The sequence below is a fragment of the Dermacentor albipictus genome, unplaced genomic scaffold (genome assembly GCF_038994185.2).
Source record: "Dermacentor albipictus isolate Rhodes 1998 colony unplaced genomic scaffold, USDA_Dalb.pri_finalv2 scaffold_69, whole genome shotgun sequence".
Lineage (NCBI taxonomy): Eukaryota > Metazoa > Arthropoda > Arachnida > Ixodida > Ixodidae > Dermacentor > Dermacentor albipictus.
Window position 1 is genome coordinate 421388 of NW_027225623.1, and position 18804 is coordinate 440191.

The 18804-nt window shown below is 43.1% G+C and overlaps 1 long non-coding RNA gene across 1 annotated transcript; it reads left to right on the forward strand.

Annotated features, from left to right (window-relative positions):
* Window positions 1-959: 959 nt before the first annotated feature.
* On the forward strand, window positions 960-16967 carry LOC139053098 (uncharacterized). Its single transcript, XR_011510217.1, has 4 exons — window positions 960-1116; window positions 2529-2637; window positions 10891-10950; window positions 15459-16967. It is a non-coding gene; the product is annotated as an uncharacterized lncRNA (long non-coding RNA).
* Window positions 16968-18804: the final 1837 nt, after the last annotated feature.

The window sequence follows — 18804 nt, forward strand, 5'->3', positions numbered from 1 at the left end:
TGACCAGAGGCGGGAGACGGAGCGATATTTTCAGCACCATTACACTTTGATACCGAGAGTAACGGAAAAGGATGAATCGAGCAGCTTTGTTTTGTATAGATTTCAACATGTTAACAAGATAGATAAAATGAGGGTTTCAGATCACGGGTGCGTATTCTATCACAGGCTTGATTAGCGCGTTGTATGCGTGTAGTTTTGTATCCTGGTTGGCTTGGCGTAGTCGGCGTTTAAGAAGACAAAGTTTTTTTAAGTCTTTCGTAGTAATCAGTTCAATATGAGTGCTCCACGATAAATAAGAGCTAAAATTTACACCGAGGTATTTTACCGCCGCTGAAGTTTCAATGATAGTATTATTAACTGTGTGGGCATTAGGAATCGTCTTAGCAGCGGAAGTAAACTTGAGATGTATAGTTGTGTCTGCGTTAATTACCATCTGCCCTACCGCACCAATGAGTTAGCTCATCAAGATCAGTCTGGAGAGCAATGATGTTAACAATCATGCCGTCATTTCTATGCAAAGAGGTTATGTATTTAAACTTCTCGAGTGACAGTCCAATCGGCCACCTACGGGAGCGCTTGAAGCCGCCGGTAGCCATATTGTTAGAGGAAAAGGAGCACGGCTACACTGTAAAAAATTTCCGTAATTTTACGGTCAAACATGCCGTAAAAATTACGTAGACCGTTCAGTTTCATGAAAAACGGCGGAATTCTACGTAAAAAAAACGGACGTGAGCTCTGTTTTTGAAATACGGAAAACCGTCCGTAATTTCATGTGGAGGGCAACTGAGCATGTTAAGAGCGAAAAATCACCACGCAACGAATATAAAGAAAAGACACGGCCCACATTTACCAGCTGTTACATAATATCACCATAGGTAACGCTGCTTGAACATTATTCATAGGCGAATCGTAAGTACGCCCACACAACGGAAGAGGTTTCAGTGGTGGCGCTGCTTACCACCCTTCATCGCTTCTACACGACGGGTTGCATTTCTCCGCCGCAACAGTACAGAGTGGACAGTGGCTGGAAATGGCGGTGTGTGGTGGTGGTAGACCTGTTGCATTTGGGATTTCACTGAGAGAATAAGAAGGAATCGACGATGGACTGCTACGCAAGTAAGTGATTTAAGTGTCCTTTTTGTTGTTGGTGCACGTCGCGCGTGCGAAATGCACCGCGATGGCCGCTGACGGGCTCAACTGTGTTGTGTGAGCATGCCCTGTCAATGCCCTGTAACGACATTCCCGCTTGGCCGTAAGGATTGATAAAGCCGCGGCATTGCGAGTCTGTGATAAATGGCGTAGCGTTTGTTGTGCTGATTTCATATAAAGTACATTGAGACGCGTAGGCAACATCAGCGACGATGTCGTCTGTAGCAGTTCGTTATCGGCTGTATGTGGCAGCTGGTTTACTGACGTTGGCATTCCAGCTTTGCAATGTGTTGTGATGTGTTCTTGGCATTCCAAAATAAAGTGAAGTTACTGTTCTCCTTAGCAATCTCTCACGGCGCGTTGTAACACTATATTAGCCGTATTCGGCGACGCATTGCATCACAGCGAAATTCTATTTTTCCTTAAGCTTAGGACGCAGTGTGCTTGGCGTGCATAATCGCTGTGTTCATACCCGTAATTGAAAGACTGCTTCTGGAATTGAAAGTCTGCTTGTGTATGAAGACCTCATGGAGCATGTTGCATGCGATGCCCCTACATCACAGTGAATGGACGGTGTAGCGTGCTTGCTGCCGTAATCTCGTGCGGTCTGCAGTGTTAGGTAACACTGGTGTAACACGGTGCCTTGGAACACAAAGACAGGATCGAGCCCGAGCAATCGTGCGCGATCGCACTTGAAAGTGTCCGCGTGATACCCATTAAGGGTCGCTGGAGAAGAAATTGATTATTTTGCTAGCTGGTAATCGGCATCAGATGTTTCGCGAGTTTTTGTTTTTGTTTTGTTTTTACTTCATACAGCTACCAGGCTGACTATCAACGTTCTGACGCAATGCGTCAGCATTTAACGTAATCTGGGAGTGGATTGCCACGTAAATTTTGCCCATCTGCGGCCGTAATTGTAAAGCAAGTGCATGTGATAAGTAATTTTTAACGTAACCTTGACACAGAATAGCGGTGCCCAAAAGTGTGTAATGGACATCCAAAGTTACAAATGTTCCAAACTGGTATAAAAAAATCAAAAGATGTGTCAACACTGATGTTAAAGGCTGGTTCTAATACTGACTGTCTCTAATTGCGTAGACTAATTTTCAGCATACAGGCATCAATACAATAATTATTCTAAAATACATGTTGTGAGTTATGTAGAGCAAAATGTCTGCTGTTTTGCCGAATAGAAGGTGCTTCATGAAGTCTTTTCTTTAAATGAGTTGAACGATACAATTGAAGACACCAAGCGATACCACAGCAATCGGTAATTCGGTGACAAGCTTATGTACAAGAGTATTTGTATATGAAAATGTTTTTGCTTTACTGTGGACGACCGGTCTGAAAATACCTGATATTATTTGCTTCAATTGCAGCTATTGCACCTGTCAAGGATGTCTGTGTGCCGGTTTGTGCACAATTTCTCAGCCAGCGGGCCTGAGAAAGTGTGCCACAGCAGTCTGTGTAGTGGTGCTCTTTGTTCTGGTAAGCTGTGCCATTCTATTGTATATCTGTCTTGCATATGCAGTCTTATTAGACAGTGATTGCAAATGTTGGTGGAATGACGAGGCCTATGCAAGTAGAGTAATTTTTGCAAGTGCATTCAAAGGATAATTGATGATTTGTTTTCCTGTGGCAACAAATTGGTTCAGTATGAGCACGTCAACTTGAAAGGGATATTGTTTCATACCTGACTTGGTTGCACATATAAGTGGTGTTTAAAAAAACACTTATAGTGCCAGAGTTCAAGACTTGAGGCAACAGATAAAACACGCACCAATAAAATAACTGTTTGTCTAGTGTTGGCTTAATGAGTATGCAACAACACTGCACACTGATCGTTAGCACTGTCATGGCTCCATGGTAACTAAGATTAGCCACGAATAAGCTCACTGTAAGCTAGTGTTGAGCTAACTATAACAGGTGAGTATGCGATGATGTAATTAAGTGCAACATTGGAAGGCAACGTAACAATGTAAAATTATAGCCTGAGCTCGCAGCTACGTTGCGTGGTCAGGCGACTAAAAGATATGAATATTTAAAAGGGAACGAACAGTGCTACTGCCAGTACGAAGTGACAGCGTTGTACACAGCAACGTATTCCCTTTGTCCTGTCTGTAGCCCTGTTCGGTTCCCTTCTAAACATGCACCAACAAGCAGCCCAATTCAGAATGCTCCGGCAGGTTGATCTGAATACTTCAATTTGCCAAGCAGGTTAAGTGATGACACGCTAGCATAGTGGGAGCTATTCTGAAAGTTATGTCTGCTATGAAAATGTGTCATGAAGATACTTCACTGCTAAAAATTTGGTGTACAACTGCACAAAGCGGCATCAATAGCTATGTTGCTCCCCCATGTTGTGTCAAGGGTCTGTGCATGTTTTGTAAGATAATCCTTGAGTCGTCGGCCGGTTTGTCCCACATGATTGCGGCTGCAGGACAGTGGCATATTGTAAATAGCACCAACCGTAGTACCTATGAACTCCAGCACATACTTTTTGATGTAAACTTCACGTGTTGTCCTGGTCCGGTTAGCATTTTGAACGTGCCCAGATTGCTTGGCACTGAAAATAAAAAGGTAGTTTCAACTCTCTGAGTAATTTGCTTGAATTGATGGTTGCCTTTGTGTACAAATTGCATAACAGTCATCGGCCTTGGCTTTCTCGAAGTTGTCTGACCTGAGACGTCAGCTACATTCAACTCCATTAAATGCTTCTTGGCAATGCATGCTAAAAGGCTGTGCGAACGCACTGTTGAAAGCAAACGTATTTGGTTATGGAGGCTCCCCTCCACGTCGGGGTGGTACGAAGTGTTAAATGTGCTCTCCGGTGTTCCTGCAGCAACAACATGCTTCAGTGTTCAGGTGCACCAATAGAAAAGGTAGAAACACCTTTGAGTGCAGGGAATAGCTCCAGCTCTATGCTCACCACAGAAAATCTTCAGGCCCAGATAGTGGAGCTTGCCTTTCAGTAGTAGTTTTGCTTACTTGAACATGCGTGGTACTTTGTAGGAAACATTAAAAAGTTGCTCAACCACTTTAATTGCGACTTTTCACTGCCGAGAACACTGTCAGCTAGTCGTAAAACACTAGCTGCTGTAAGAACCAGCGTAGTAAAAGTATTCTGCTTCATTGGAAACTTTCTACCCTATATGACGTGAAGTAAGCCTACTAAATGGGTTGAGTGATTTGTTTTCTGTCTTCTCTACAGTGCTAGATGAGCTCATGGAAGGAATAAAACTACATTTCAATGGATGAAGTGCCAACAGAGACAGCACAGTCAGAAAGAACAAAGACAGGACAAGGTGCTACTTGCAACTGTTTATTGAGGTCAAAAGCACTGAATATATAGCCATTGGGAGAGGGGGAAGAAAAAAAAAAGAAGCACTGATTACGTGAATGCACATGTGCAAAAATATGGAAGAGGCATATGAAGGGAATCATAAGATTAACCAAAATCTAAAACTTATCTAAAAACATGCGTTCATTTCTGTAAATAGTCGGAGACAGGGTGTCGACACAGGCGTCCCCTCTTTTCTTAGTCTGGTTGGCCTCCAAAAGTTCACATGCCACAGTGTCTTTGCTTTTAAACATGATTGTTGTATCAGGAAGCCTTGCTTCACGTGCTTGCTTATTCTCATTCCCAGATGCCTTGCAATGAAGCAGCAAGTTTGAGCCATAACCATTTTTGAGTGAAAGCTTGTGCTCCTGCAGGCGTTCATTAATACATCGGCCAGTTTGTCCGGTTTACTCCTTCCCACACTTCAGCGGTATGCAGTATACGACCCCTTCTCCGTACTTCACAAAAGGTTTTGTGTGTTTATTAGAACACTCTACTTTCTTAGTCATCATATCCAATCAGACGGCACAAAGTAGCAAGTTTTTGGGGCTCGGAAGAAACCACAGGAATTTTGTATTTCACGATGACATGTGTAATATTATGCGCTGCTTTGTGAGAATACGATATCACCACTGGTTTAGCTTTCTTTTCCAATGTTTGACCTTCTTCACTGCTTCAGTTTCTTTCTTTATGCACCTTCTTCAACAACGCCTCCAAAACTTTACTCAATACCAAACAAGGAAAGCCAGCTTTCTTCAACTTCAAAATCTGTTCGTCAAAGGTTTTGTGTGCCTTATGACAGCACAATTCTTTAAGGGTAAATTCAAGGCACATAGTGGCAATCGCACGTTTAACAGTCTTGGAGTGCATAGACTTATACTGCAACAATTAATTGCAGGGTCGGTATACCGACCTCGTGCCCACAAAGAATTTCTGCCGTATCCAGTGGCGATACCGTATTCTCACGAAGTGGCGCGTAATCTTAAACACGTTGCCGCAATATATAAAATTCCTGTGGTTTTTGCTGCGCCCCGAAAGCTTGCTACTTTGTGCCGCCTGATTGGATCTCATGACTCTAAAAGTAGAGTGTTCTATTAAACATACAAATCCTTTTGTGAACTGTGAAGAAGCGGTCGTATACCGTGGAAGTGTGGGAAAGAGTATATCGGGCAAACTGGCTGATGTATTAGTGAACACCTGTGGGAGCACAAGCTTTCGCTGAAAAATAGTTATGGCTCAAACTTGCCACTTCATTGCAAGGCCTGCAAGGATGAGAATAAGCAAGTATGTGAAGCAAGGCTTCATGATACAACGATCGTGCTTAAAAGCAAATACACTGTGGCACATGAACTGTTGGAGGCCAACCAGGTTAAGAATAGAGGGGATACCTGTGTCAGCATGCCTGTGTCTGAATATTTACACAAGTGAATGCATGTTTTCAGATAAGTTTTAGATTTTGGCTAATCTTATGATTCCCTTCATCTTCTGTGTTCTCGCACGTGTGCCTTCACACAAGCAATGCTTCTGTTTTTTTCTTCCCCTTCTCCCCATGGCTACATATTCAGCAGCTTTTGACCTCAATAAACAGTTACAAGTAGCGCCTTGTCCTGTCTTTGTTCTTTCTTACTGTGTTGTCTCTGTTGGCGCTTCATCTTCTGAAAGCTCTGCACCAAGTAGCCCCACAACGTGTTCTACTGGAAAACTACCACTAGACAGTGATCTTCCATTTCTTGACCTCATTGTTTTCTTTGGTGAGTGTCATGTGCGCTGCATCTATGCTCCATCTTTTAAGGAGGGAATTCTGCCTTTCGCATCAGCGCACTGTTCGGCTGTGAAGCACTGTCACAGAAGCACGAAATAGCATCCTCAACAAGTCGAGGAGAACTTCTATACCCAGGTCTAACATTGGCCTACAGTGGTGTGACCACTGTTAGATCACATTCAGAAGGTCAGCCATAGTCTCAAAAAGACTGTTGGGAGAGCTAGAACATTTATTTGTCACGTCAAGCAATCTGGGTTCAAAAAGGTGAATCAGACCAGGCCTTGACGCAAAGTGTAGCAAGAGGCACATGCAGCAGTTCAAGTGTGTGGTTGTTTACAACATCCCGCTGTCCTGCAGCTGCAACTAGGCAGGACAAATAGGCCTAATATTTATTTGTGTGCGTGTGCGTACGTGCGTGTGCGCGCGCACGCGCGCGCTTTTTTTTTTGTGTGTGTGTGTGTGTGTGTGTGCAATTAACCAAAAGTCTTAGCCTGCGCTCGTGTTGTTGGCCTTCTCCCGTCTTTTCGTGTTGTCCCCAAGTAATCAGTTGGTGTCACATTCTTATAGAATTTGCAGTTATGAGATTCATGCTTTGGAACATGATCAGAAGCTACCAAATGGATGACATAATCCATCTACATGTGTTGGTGTAGATAAATGTGTCTGTGCAGTAGGAGTAGGGCATCATATGTGCTTGTTTAGCACTTATGCACTTTTGTTTCCAGAGCTTGTGACACAGCGATTCAAACTATGTCTGTAAAAACAGTGCTGCAAGTTGCAAGGAAATGTTACAACACTTGTAGGTGAAGCTCGGTGTTGTGAGAGGTTATAGAAACTTGCTTTCAACTTGCGTTTTGCAAGTTTCTAGAGCATTTTTTAAAGATGCTTATTTAACTCCCGCGTGCATCGTGTTCATGACTCGCTATGAAACTGTCAACAAGTATGTCCTTTATGCCATCCGTTTCTGAAGATTACATGAATATAATTAACCCTTTGAGGGTCGATCTTTTTCACCATATTCGACCGCCCAGGTTCGTTTTTTTTTTATTGCAGATTCCAATTAGAGACTTATTTCGAAAAAAATTGACCGTAATTTTTCTAGGGTGTCCGTAAAGCGAGAAAAAAATTATTTTGTGTTGGTACTTATGTACTCTGTATTCATGAATAACAATAATAAAAAAGGAAATAAACCTATAAGAGTAAAAAATTTGATACATTGTTATAGTTCAAAGCTTTGAAAATGTGCACACGAGAATACCTTGCAAGACTCAAAGGTTCCTGCTCTTTGTACTGTTATGTACAAATATGTACTGTTATGAGCAATATTAAAAGGAACACAGGAACGCGTAGAAAACACCCTCAGACCCAGCTGTATGGGTGATACGCAGCGCCCACCATCGGAAACAAAGTGGAAAGGGGAACGCTGTTCTAACAGCTGTTCGCACTCCCGCCATGTGTCTGCAAAGTGCGGAATTTCGCATCGCCAGAACACTGTTCGATATTGCGTCACTGGTAACCTTTTGCGTCGAATCGTTACAAAAGATAGCACTGTTCCAGACTTCGATATTGATTTATGGTAAGTCTTCTAAACCGGGAAAATATGGTCTTTAAGGGTGCGTTCCAAGTTAGTTTATTGGCACTTGCCGAATATTAAAAAGATATTGAAGCAAACGAAATAAGGCAATAGCGTTATCGCAGCTTATCCTCGTCCTTTGTTTTGTTCGTTGGTGGCCTAATAATGCGTCATGCCACCATCGACTTGAACGATGGCCTCCATTCTTTGAGGCAAAGACGCGTAGAGATCCTCGATGAATGCGGTATCATGCTGAAGGCGCTTCCACTCATGTTCTATTGCTTCCCATAGTTGGTCGGAGTTCGCCAATTGTAGTGAGCTCTTCGAAAGGTTCACTTTCATACGGCCCCAAACGTGCTCTATAATGTTCATGTCGGCACCCTTCGCACACCACTGAAGTTGCATTACCCCTCGCTCTTCCAAAAGGCGCGCCACGTCCTGCTGGAAAAAATAACACCCATCTGGGTGCGGCCTGTTCAACACATAACGGATCATCTGGTGCTCGAGCAGAGTGCAATACGCAGCACTGGTGAACCTCCCATCAATTCTCGCCAGTGGGCCTAGGCCTGCGTGGGAAATCGCCCCCCAGATGTTCACAGACACGCATCCACTGGCGGCCACCTCCTGGATATTCTGCGGACTAAAGCGCGTGTTTGCGGTCCACCACACTCTCTTTCGTTGGTCCCAGCGGCTCGAGAACGTGGACTCATCAGAGAAAACTACATACTTCTACCCACTCTCGCTCCACCTGCGGTGTTCAGTAGCGAACCTCAGGCGAGCCGCTTTGTTGGTTGCGGTGAGCAGAGGTTCCTGTGCGGCGATGTGACTTCGCAGTCCTGCTTCTCTAAGCCTTCATCGTACCATGCTGTCGCTCAAGTTGTTCAAGCCAAGAGCGCCTCGAGCGTCCTTTGCACTTTGAAATGGTTTGTCGCTGACGGCAGCCACGATGCAAAGGTCTTGGTCGTTCGTTGTCGATCGAAATCGTGTGCGGCGCGGCGCATCGTTTATGCGTCCTTCGTCTCGGTAAGCCTGGATAATCCGGTTGACTGTTTTCAATGGGCGGCTTGTCACGAGAGCAATATTGCGCTGTGTATAACCTCTTTTAGACATTTCTATTATGTTTTCCTGTTCTTTAAAAGGCACTCGAGGCATCTTGAGGTTACAAATTCAGAGTTGACTGCTCTGCGTGGGCCACTGCAGTGTGCGATGTGAATTTTTCTGAACGAACTTCGTGCAACAAAGTCGGGCGAGAGGCAGTTTGTCAATGTTCTTTTTAAAAAATTTTTCTGTATTCTATTCCTCTGTCGTCATTGGTTCGAGCGTCGCCGCTGTTCGAGGTGCCACTTACAACTGAGTGCGTCTATTCAAATAAAGAATCGGTTTGAAATACAGGGCAAACTTTTTCTCAGAGTACTATCAAGCGGTTGCACGAAGAAAAAAAGAGAATGAAAGAAAAGAAAGTGAATCGGTGTAAGTCACTGGCGACGATCTCACCGTCTTATCGGCTGTTGGACGATCCATGACGTAAGCTGCTCCTTTGTAGAAATACCAGCGTGGTGAGAGTGCCAACAGTTAGTGGAAGAGCGCTCTCCTTTCCCCCTTCGTTTTTCACAGCGCCATCCGCGCATCGCTCCGAGTCTGTTTGCCACACGTTCCTGTGTTCCCTTTCATATTGCTTATGATAGTACATCCATAGCATAATAGAACTGTGTAGGTGCACGCACTCAAGAAAACTGTGCGGTTGTGTGCCCATCAAAAAAGCAAAACGTGTACAAACTTCCGCTAATCTTCATCTTATCGCCAGCCAGATGCAATTAGTTTTCGCGAATCTCAAAAAAAAAAGAAAAGGAGCAACAGAAGCTCATGCACAGCAGCATCCTTCCTATGCGCACCCCTGCGAGCACTAAATGAGCGAGAAACAAGCAGTAGCCTTTTGAGCGATTAGTAACGAGATAGCCATCAGTTTTGCAAGCGCAAGAAGCCAAAACCACCCGTGAAAACAAAACCCAAACCGCCACCCGTACGCACGCCAATGCTCAAGCGGTAGTACATAGACGCGCAGGAGCAAACTAGCGCTAAAACAAACCATGCAACGAAAACTGAGAGAGTGAGGCGTGCAAGAGAAATTCCCTGTATTTCCACATAGTGGCAGCACATGACAGAAAAGAAAAGGTTAGGAAATTGTCGTGCTTTTTAAACCTACAGACAGCGCCGTAAATATACGGCATCTACCATTTTTGTACTGCGCGGTGCGGTATATTTACGTCATTGACCCTAGAAGGGTTAAGGAGTCATGCTCCTTGAAACAATTTCCCGTAACAACATTGCAAAATACCAGCTGAGGGTCTCGCATCTCTTACATATGCTGTTTTGCACATCATACTTTAATAAAACTGCATTTAGTAGCTGCACAGCACAGGCCCCATTTTGTTTTATCACACTTCTTTGTATTTTCTCCCCCTGCCCCAGGTCTTATTTCAACAACTGCTATCTGCAGGCCGTCATAAAATTGCTTCAACATTGTTGACAGATTCCAATATTTTTTTCGAACCATTCTTTCATGTGAACCAAAGAAAATTAACTTGATTAGCCTGACATGAAGATGAATTCGAAATAATTTATTTATTGTACTTGCTTGGTAGCACTGAACTATTTCTTTAATCAATATAATGCTAACAATTCACCTTTGTATTGCTGGGTGCCGGTAGAGATATGGTTAGTTATTCACCAGAAAGGATCCCGAATTTTCCACCTTCTTAGTGTAGGTTAGACACTCACTTGTTGCACTTCACAAAGAGCAACTTGTGGTTGCTAGGAAATAAAAGTTTACTGAGAATTTTCATGCATCCAATTTGATTCTGTGTACTAGCATGTTTGTATTAGCATGTATTTCATAGAGTTGAGGCTTCATAAATGTACATTCTGTCATTCAATGTCTGTGACATGGTTAAGCAGGTTGACCATATCTAATTAGAACTTCCTATGTTCTGGGGCACTTGTTTGCAACTTAAATTATGTGGTTTGGTGCTGTCAGTGTAAGCCTAATGTCGTCTTTTGTTCTCCCAGGAAGGACGCAAGCATTGCTGAGGAGCCAGTTGACCTGCCGCCACACTAATATTGTATTTGGTAAGGTCTATTACAGATCTTATTTTGTGTAGTACGTGCTATAATTGTGTACAATGTGTTCAAAACTTCAGTAAGTGGGCTGTTCGACAACAGGTGTTTACAAATTAATAATTATAAAAGATGTTCAAGGTCATTAGTGATACAATTGCTGCTCACTGCTGAATTTTTTTCCAAATTAGATGATGAGCCATCCAGCAAGTGCGGCTCTCCTGGCTAATTATACAAACTTTCAAATATGGTTAATTTTTTATCACAAGTGTACAGCAGTCGGGGACAACTGTTCACAGCGACAATTTCATAATATTTACTTACATGCAAAAGTGAGTCAAATGTCAGGTGTACTTATGAAGCTTTGTGAAACAAGTTCATCATCATATTGCTTACTTCATTGAAAAGTTTGTCGCGGAATTCTCACTTCTATGAACAGATCAACAGTTGTCGAACGATGGTCGTCTCTATAGCCAATGTTTGGGCAAGAGGCTTGTCTTCAGAGCACTAACAAGAGACTTCTTTGCCATGCAGCTTGAGCTGATCAGTATGAAGAGATTACATAGGATAGGAACACAAAGCATTAGTGGGCCTCTTCGATTATCAGTCCTTGACAGTCCTGGACTGCTTAGCAGTGCTGTCCCGCATTCGATTTTCTCAATCAGCTTCGGACGCCCCATCCACCAGTCCGAGAGCACCCAGTATCGCATTCGTTTTACCAGAAGTCAGACTCTGCGGACTCTCAGAGCTGTCAGCAGATATTTGTTCTGACATATGCAAGTAGCTAGCAGACGGCGGCTGTCTTAAAAAGATGCACGCGGGCTTGACGCCATGTTTTAAAAGAGGCTGTGTGTTTATGTGTACTTTGTGCGTTCCAGACAGCAAATATCATGCACTCAGCTATCGCTTCCGTTAAATCGATGCTTCGTGTGCCATAATGCGAGGTTTTCATGAGGGGTCTAATTGCTGCAACCTTAGTCCTTGTGTTTTTTAAGACAAAGCACAGTGATCACGCGCAAATGCTTGCTTTTCTTGATGTGTTTCGTGAAATCTGTCATGCTCATTGCTATATGCATAGTAAACAGGTAGATTTTGCTTTTCAGATGAGTGAAACTGGTGAACGAGGAAACGTATCATATTGCATGTAGATATTTAATGCTGGTAGCTCGCATGGCATACAGGGTGTTTCACGTAACTTGAGCCAAACATTAAAAATATGCAAATGCCACATAACTGGACAGAACCAAAGTAATGTTGTTTGCCCTCGCTTCGAGATACTCATTTTTTTTCATTTTGCCAGATTAAATAATTAGTATTCGGTAATTAATCAAATTCTCAAATATTATGATTAATACATGCTACATAAAAGTGTTTTTCCTAGCGTGAAAGAAGCCTGCAAATACACACTAAATTGTTGCGTGACTGTCCATTCGCAGCACCTTGCGTGTATTCGCGAGCTTCTTTCTCGAAAAAACACTTCTACGCAGCATGTCTCGAACAACACAAAGCTGTATGGGGAGCTTTTCATGTTGCTCTACAATTTTCTCATGGACATTTCTAATCTAGTTATAATATTTGAAAAGTTGATTAATTAACGAAGTTGAAATATTTATTTTGGTGGAATGAAAAAATATCCGAGTATCTCCAAGTGACGGCAAACAACATTACCTTGGTTCTGTCGAGCTACGTCACACTTGCATATTTTTATTGTTTGGCTCAAGTTACGTGGGACAACCTGTATAATCAGAGCTTCACCGATTGCTGTTGTCATGTGTGCTGATCCCTTCTGTTACCCAAATTCGAAATTTTGCTTTTGGTTGTGCAGGATTAGTAGACAGTGTAGACGCGCTTTGTCCTAGACACACGTCAGGCCTTTAGTAGACGGTTTCATGAGCTTTGAGGATATCGGCCTGTGCTTTGTGGGTGAACAGTGATCTGGCACAACCGTGTTTTTGCTTATTTTTGTGTGGCAGTGACGCTTAAATTTTACAGGAAATAAATGAGCTGGCTTAAATACAGCGGTTAAAAGGCCCGAAGAGCGAGAGCACGATGTAAGCTGAGCTTTGTTAACATGTTCAATGTGCTCAGGCTGCGATTCCATTATGCAAGCTTTATGGTTGTGCCGGCGACATGGCCTCTGAGACTGCATTATTTTGATGACCACGCTACTGAATTTGCTGGGTAGGGCGCAATCTACAAGTAGCTAAAAGCATGAGGTAACGGGATTGAATCCCGTCCACGGTGGCTGCATATCAATGGGGGCAAATTATGAAAACACCCATGTACTTAGATCTAGGTGCACGTTAACGAACCCCAGGTGGTCGAAATTTCCAGAGTCCTCCACTACGGCTTGCCTCGTAATCAGAAAGTGGATTTGGCACGTAAAACCCCATAATTTAAGTAGCTAATAGCGGACAACAGCAGCCAGGAGAGCGACCTCCAATCGCGGTGCTTTCAAACAAAACCTCGGACAGTCCCAGGCAGCGGGATCACATGACTGTGATGCGCCCTTCTGTCAATGCTAGCCAGACCAGAAGCCGCAGGTGGTTTGCGGACAGTCTGGGACTGCGTAATCGAAGGGGCGCAGACATACATACGCTCTCACATACATTATGTCCACCTCGGGATGAAGGCATTTCCTAGTAATCTGTAAATATATATGGCTTGCGCCAACTGACTCCATCCTATGCTTGCATATTTACAAATTTCTTCATGGTGCCTAGTTCTCTACCGTCCTCAACAGCGGCTTTTTTTAATTTATCATGCATATCATTTTTTGTCGTTCCGTTGCTTGTTGAGCAAACCTTCATTCTCAAGCTCCATTTTTATCATGCCAGGTTTCAGTCTCTTAGGTTAGTTTTATCACAATGCAATGATGGTACTTTTAAGACTAATGGTAAGCTATAGACGGTGACTCAGTAATGTGTGACTTAAGTCTTCTAAACAATTTATAGTCTTTAAATTTTCTTCCACTGATCCAGGACTCCTGTGACTAACTGCCTTAAGTAACATACTTCATTGCCTTCTTGCCCTAGAAAATATAACTGGTGCCTTCTTGCAGGCCTTTAAAGTGGCAACATGTGTACTGCAGACAGTAGGGCATGTTCAGATAAATTCAACTGGACATGCCTGGCGATCACTTTTAATTTTGATTTAAAAGTTTATTTTGCTGCCCGAGCCTGGCGACAATGAAATTAACCTTAGTTTTCCAAGAAAAAAAAAGGTGTCTCTGCAAAAAACAATATAGAATGAACTGTTTAGTTAGGAGCATTTTTCCTGGATTTTACCGAATCTGCACTTTGGATAGATCCGAAGGAAATAGTGTTGTCGCTGCGGGTTTAAAAATATTTTGTACCAGACTGCAGGCCAATAGCAATAATTTCAACTAATTACCACAGAGTATCCCCACTACGGTATAAAGAAGAAAAATTTCGGAACGAAACATTGCACAAATTGACCAAAGTTTTTTTTCTTTGCATTTACTAACAGCACGGAATTTGGCCATCCTGTTCCCATGAGTCGCAGAAATTTGAGCAAATAGCTCTGTCCTCATTGGCTCTCAAAATCTATGGGAAGTGCTCATGTTTAGGCATGTTAATGAATTACTCTACTTTAAAATTTTTTAGGAGAGGCTTGATTCATTTCAGAAATTTCCCGAATTAAGCGCATTTGCATGAAGCAATGCAATCTAGAAAAATATGTTGCATTATTTGTTTCGTTATGGGATTGCAAGTCAAGAAACGGACAGAATAAACAGTGCTGCCTGCCAGAGCCATGTATGGGGTCCAGGCATAATTGCAGGCTTCTTTACAAAAAGGGCAAATTTTTTGGTGAACACAGTGCAATATTGTAACTTTTTATGAAGATGGGAAGGGTATGTTGATGCATTCGGGACCGTAACTTTCAATTTTCACTGCTTGAGTAAAAAGAATATTACGCATTGATACTTCTTCCGTGACACAACAGACCATATCCAAAAGGGGCTGACAGCTGTTGTGACACAGTTGTGGTGCAAGCATGGTTTTTTTTGTATTGTCGCTATTCTACCAGCCTGTCAGCTGGACAATATCTTTGGCTTGCTTGTTCTGCGTCGGAAGTAAACAACATGCATGGTTTGCGCTTGTTTCAAGAGTGCTTAATTGTTTTGGGAAACAGTGAAATCTGCAAGGTTGTTTAATGGAGCAGTGAAAGTTGAAAACTATGGTCTGCAGTATGTGGCCATGGCAGCTCTACCTAAATATGGGAGATGTAATCTCCGAATGTCATAATGTGCACGTGACATCTTTGACTGCTCCAAGCAAACCATCAATTGACTTGGGTCCTTTCTATCTGAAGCTTTTTATGCTATAAGGCTACGAATGAATATATACCAACATGGCTGAGTCTGAACCATTTCTTTTGACAAGAGCACTTGTAGTGACAGTTGTGAATACGAAATCATTGTTTATCTGAGTAACAGTAGTGATGATGATGGTAAATAATTGAACAGCCTTAATTGATTGGTGTTTCTTACTTTTCAGTCAAAGCCGAAGGACTCTGCAAGCAGCCAATCATTCCAAGTCTCAACCAATCCTTCCTCTAGTCAGCCAATTTCTAGTGTCTATGCGGAAAGGACTTGCGCAAAACTGGACACGGGACACTAAAAAGGCGACAAGGACAGGCGTAAACTTCCAACCGGTGTTCATTACAAAAAGGTATGTATATGTACTCTTGCACACTTGATCATAATCTGTTACAATCGTGCAAGTCAACATGGTCATCACAAATAAACAAGCGCACCAAGGCCTAAGGCGGTTTCCCGCATACAAACCCCAGATATTCAGATTCTTTAACAGTCAGTGCTATAGGGATGGCTTGTTAACGCTGTTGCATTCTGCAATAGCCGCTGCCTCAATGATGAGTCTAGCGTTTTCTTTCACACTGCTTGCTATTATTTCTGTTTTTTCAAACAGTCGATGACATTTGCATTGGCAGCAATGGACTCCAAGGAAACCTCCTTTCCCGTTTTGTACTTTCCGATTATGTTCCTGTAGTCTAAAGTTTAGGGAACTTCCCATTTGTCCCACGTAACGCTGCCTGCAGGAAGGAGGTATGCTATACACTATTCCTCTTGAGCATTTGATGAAACCCTTTCTGTGCACAATGTTGCATGATTTTGATTGTCTGCTGACAGGGCTGGTTTTGGCGCATTACTTGGATAGCTTGCGGGGCGCGGAAGAAATGACCAAGACTGCAGTCCTTTGGCCTATTTTCTTTAGTTACACCTATGTGATACTGTTCACAGGAATCTAGCAGTCATCCCATACATTACGCTATCTTGCATAAACTAAAGAAAATAGGCCAAAGGGCGGGAGTTTCGGTTGTTTTTCCCGCACCCATCAAGTTATCTCAGTTATGTGCCAAAACCAGCCCTGTCAGCAGACAATCAATTTCATGCAACATTGCTCACAGAAAAGGTTTTGTCGAAATGCTCAGGGGGAGTAGTGAATAGCACACCTCTTTTCTGTGGGCAGCGTTACGTGGGACAAACGGGAAGGTGCCTAAATATGAGACTACAGGAACATAATACAAAAGTACAAAAGGGAGAGAGGGTTTCCTTGGAATCCACAACTCCCAATGCAAATGTCATGCACTCTGAAAAACCAAATAATAGCAAGCAACGCATAAGAAAGCACTAGGCCCATCATTGAGGGGGCAGATATCGCATAAGGCAACTGCGTTAGCAAACTATCCCTAGCGTTGACATTAAAGAATTTGCATACCTGGGGTCTGTATGTGGAAGGCCGCCTTAGGCCTTGGGGCGGCCTTAGTGCGCTCTTGTAACTGATTATGATCAAGTGCACAAGAGTATATATACATGCCTTTTCGTAATAAACACCAATTGGAAGTTCGCACCTGTTCTTGTCACGTTTTTAGTGTCCTGCGTTCACTCTTGTGATGGTCACTTCAGCATGGAATACCAACTAGCCCGGTCTCATACACTGCTTTTTTCAGTAAAGCAGAATAAACACAGGTTTTTTCAGATTCAAGTGGCTTGTTGTTTCTCGAACACAAATCTGTATGTATGCTGTGTACATGTTGGGTGTAGAACCCAAGTGCAACATGACAACACTGACACGAAGAATAAGCGGTGTAGAAAACAATTACACTAGGAGGAAACATGCAAACACAGCACGTTCTGTCTGGTGTATTTCCTGTGTGCTATGATTTCTGCCCCATTTCCAGCTATATCTTAAATGATGTTGCAAGTTATCCACGTTCTAATGTACGACTTGGGTGGTTCATTGCCCAAAATAACTTATTCCAATGAACGAAACAATTTGGCTCAAGAACACGAGCATTCAAGTCCCCGTTTCTTCATTACCAAAGTACGGTCATGTACTATAATCACAAGTACGGGGCTCAATTTACAGCATTTCCGTTTTACGGAACTCACCGTTTTTCTTATTTGCAAAATACGGTCGATTCTGTTATCACAACTACGGAGCTCACCGTTTTCCATTTAACGGAAATAATTTTACGGCCTGTCCGTTTTACGGAAACACCGTTTTCCATTTAACGGAAATAATTTTACGGCCTGTCCGTTTTACGGAAACACCGTTTTCCATTTAACGGAAATAATTTTTACGGCCTGTCCGTTTTACGGAAACACCGTTTTTCATTTGACGGAAAAGTGTCCGGCAACGTTTTACCTACAGCTTTGACCGTAAACTGAAGAAATTTTTTTTACAGTGTACAGTACGTGGCTGCAAGCACGCGCGACGCAACTGTGCTTGCAGTTCTGCGATGAAAAATCAAATGAGACCCTTTTAGGAAGTATATCAGTCCGGCATTGTGTGTCGCTGTTGTAAAAAAAAAAAGAATGTCATGATGGTGGGTGCCTTGTGTTCTGTGTACAATGTGTTGCGAGAACTGAAAAACAGTCGTTTCCTGTTTTCTTCATTCAGTAACCTGCCGCGTGCATCGGCACTGTGATGCCCTTTCGTCGATACGTGGTGCCGGGCCGTATTGACAAAACATGACCTTGAAATACAGTATCCTTATGCCATTTCTTAAACAAATCACTATTTGTGTTAATGAGCATTTTTGCTTTAAACCTTGAAAACAAGAAAAATAGTCAACGATAGGTCTCATTTTTGTCTGGCGTTTCAGTTCTAGCTGAAAAGAGTTGGTGAAAGCAAATTTACATTAAAGCTAAGGCGACCCACAATCTGCACGATGCCGCAAGCCTACATGCGATCCAATGAAGGTCCCCTGCCAAAGTTAAAGTCATGCGTCACTGGCGGCTCAAGCAATCTTTACTTCTTTTTTTCGTTTCTGCATCCGTTCTTCCTGCGTCTGCGGCAAAAACGAGAAGTGGGAAGGCAGATAAACGGAAATTGGTGGAGGCAGGTGGTAGCGTAATGGTTAGAGTGCCCATCTCCCAAATGCAAGATGCTGCATTTGGGAGATGGGCTCGAATCCCGGTGGTTTGTTTGGGAAGACAGCTTTCTGTGCACTCTGGTGACTGCGACGCTCAGAATTAGGCGGCAGCCTGACGACAACGGTCGCCGTCAACGCAACAGAATAAGCGGGCGTGCAAGGTCCCACTTAAAGCGGAAGTACATTCAGCGGAGATACGCTATACTCTTGTCGGGAAAAAAAAAGTGATGAGTAACGAGCGGTGTTGTTGAGCGAAGCTGTAGACCGATAATGTCACCATAGACATGACCACGCTCCAATCCCGGTGCTCAGCGGAAATATACGTCGACAGCATGTCAACTAGCGTGTTATAGATACTTCATTAGGGTCGTTGCGTGTTTGTGTTGTGTCTAGCAGGAGCGAGTAGTGTAAGAGATGACACTGGAGGGAAGGCGGTGAGCGAAG